The 2,500-nt window shown below is 38.1% G+C and overlaps 1 protein-coding gene and 1 long non-coding RNA gene across 3 annotated transcripts in view; one reads left to right on the top strand and one right to left on the bottom strand.

The window, feature by feature from the left end:
• The window catches only part of LOC123516582, an 86,781-nt gene extending 84,282 nt beyond the window's left edge, over window positions 1-2,499 (top strand). For both annotated transcript variants that reach the window (XR_006678238.1, XM_045276103.1), the window contains exon 4: window positions 2,265-2,499. The gene's annotated coding sequence lies outside the window, so the exon portion shown is untranslated. The remainder of the gene's footprint in view (window positions 1-2,264) is intronic.
• LOC123516584 overlaps window positions 1-2,500 on the bottom strand; it is a 204,889-nt gene that overhangs the window by 109,788 nt on the left and 92,601 nt on the right. The window lies entirely within an intron of this gene.

The following is a 2,500-nucleotide window of genomic DNA, read 5'->3' as shown; positions in this document are numbered from 1 at the left end:
ACATTCTGAAGAAGAAATTGTCTTATTATAAAAAAAAAATCGTTATTAAAAAGGGAAAGGATACCAAGTTCAGTTATCAAGACGTATATAACAAAACAATCGCTGTGTAAGTTCCCAATACAGGACACATCTTGACACATCTTGGTAAACATTCAGTGATCGATACAAGACTGAGGTTCGTATTTAGAAACGCTCTATGCTCTCACCACGACTGTTTCCCAAGGCCACAGGGATGACTAGCGAAGTTTTCAAGAGTGTTTCACTAGTTGATACTGCATAAATCTTGTCACTCTGCTTCTGGAAACGTAAAAACGCATTGAAAACCTCGTGTAAACTTCAATAAATCCTCTTAAAATAGTTGAGGTAAATCATAAAAGTGAATGCAATATATAATTTTCAGAAAGACGCCCATGATTGATTGATAGGATTGAAGACATTCACTGGTATAAAAGACGATGATGGATGATTTATTTAGCTATTCTTTCAGTTCTTCCCCGGTACTTCACCATTATCACCTCACAACTTCCATCACTATCACTATCACCACCACCACCATAACTACCTCCTCTCTCTCATCCACTACTATCTACACCATCTTCTCATTCTCTTCCTCCACTATTACAATCACCTCTTGCTTTTCGTCCTCCATCTATTCTCCCCAATGAACTGCAGATAATGAATAGTGAGGAGAGGGTTTTGACTATTCTCTCCTGTCTCTTAACTGAACGATTTTTCTACCCTACAATATAACACAAAAAAAGTGAAAAAAAAGTTATTTCTATCACTGAATTAGAGAGAATGACGAGTGAAGAAACGCCTTCCAAATTAACTATCATTTTTTTTTCTATGTAAAAGGGGAAAGCTTCTTAAGGTCAACATAAAGATACAAAAAATGCCCACTTAGTTGTTAGTTCCCTTGTAGGTCCGAGAGTGTTAGCTAGAAGGCAGGGATAAATGTCTTGAAACATCCCTCTTCAATGAAATCAAGTCATAGGAAGTTGGAAATACAGAAACAGGTAAGGATTTTCAGAGAGAGAGAGAGAGAGAGAGAGAGAGAGAGAGAGAGAGAGAGAGAGAGAGAGAGAGAGAGAGAGAGAGAGAGAGAGAAACAGAGAGACAGGCAGAGAAAGAGAGAGAGAGGTACTAGACGAATTTTTTTTTCTAATCCATAAAAAGTAAAACAAAGAAAAAAAATAAAAAGAGATGTATAATGCTATTTAGTCAATATATTTATCCTCTATACTCCCCATGTTACCCGTTTTCACCATAGATCTCCAGCCTTCTTTATTCCTTCACTCATCGTGCCTGGTCTCCTATCCCCTTGCACTGCCTCACTCACGCACTTCACTAAACCCCTTGGAGAGTCTCAGCGCTTGTGGTCTTCCCTCAAGGGCCCTCACGCGAGCCTTGTGACCTGATCCCTGAGATATTTGGTGACCTCTTCTGCAAGGGACGGAGAGGCGAGAGAGGGACAGTTGAGGAGGGTACGAAGGATGCGAAGAAAAGATGAAAGGGAAAGAAAATAGGATCAGAAATGAAAAGAAAGGGAGATGGACTGTGTTGATAAGAATAATCTCTCTCTCTCTCTCTCTCTCTCTCTCTCTCTCTCTCTCTCTCTCTCTCTCTCTCTCTCTCTCCATTGTTATCATGTAAAGTGTCTATAATTGATATTTCGTGACAAAATTGACGATTGCTTTGTGTTGAGAAAGATAAAGGAAAAATACACTTAATGGGTAAGAAAATAAAAGAAAAGATAATTTAAAACAATTTGATATCATAAGAATAAATACACAAACAAATAGATAAGTCAAATAAACAAAGTGAATAAACAAATAAACAGATAAATAGTGAAGGGCAGCCTTGATTCCTCTCGAGTGTAACGGCAGAGAAAAGATTGCAACTCTGCCATTAGATTTGTGAGACTTACCTGACCTGTTTTGTGTGTTGACTCCCAGGATACTGTTGTAATTTATGGCCTGTGTGGCTGGAGCAACATTATTATCGCTGTTATTATTTTGATCATTGTTGTTGCTAGTACTACTACTGCTACTACTACTTCTACTACTGCTTCTAGTACTATTTTCATGATTATTATTATAGGAACATGTCATCATATCTGCATTATCGACATTATTACCATCCCAGTAAAGAGGATTGCAATATCAAGAAATCCCCTATTCTATTCCTCACTACATATGTACAATACATTTTTCTAGACCTCAGTACACCTTCCAATATATAATTCCTTTTCTTTTTCTCCGCAGTGTAGCGAGGGCGAATGGGAGAAGCTACAAACAACAAAAGAAACCGGAAGACTACAACACGAACAACAGTGGTTGAAAATAACACGAAGCATTTTGGCAGTTGTCCCTTAATGCCAGACAGGAATACTGTCATCTCTGGCCACAGTGAGCCCAAGTAACGCCCAAACTCAACCAGCAAGACGAGGCTTAACGCAAATCCCAACCAGAAAAGTAAAAAAAAAAAAAAAAAAAAAAAC

This window comes from Portunus trituberculatus, chromosome 41, assembly GCF_017591435.1.
Source record: "Portunus trituberculatus isolate SZX2019 chromosome 41, ASM1759143v1, whole genome shotgun sequence".
NCBI classification, from domain to species: Eukaryota; Metazoa; Arthropoda; class Malacostraca; order Decapoda; family Portunidae; genus Portunus; species Portunus trituberculatus.
Note: the sequence above shows the minus strand (reverse complement) of the source record. Positions and strands in the feature narration are given on the sequence as shown.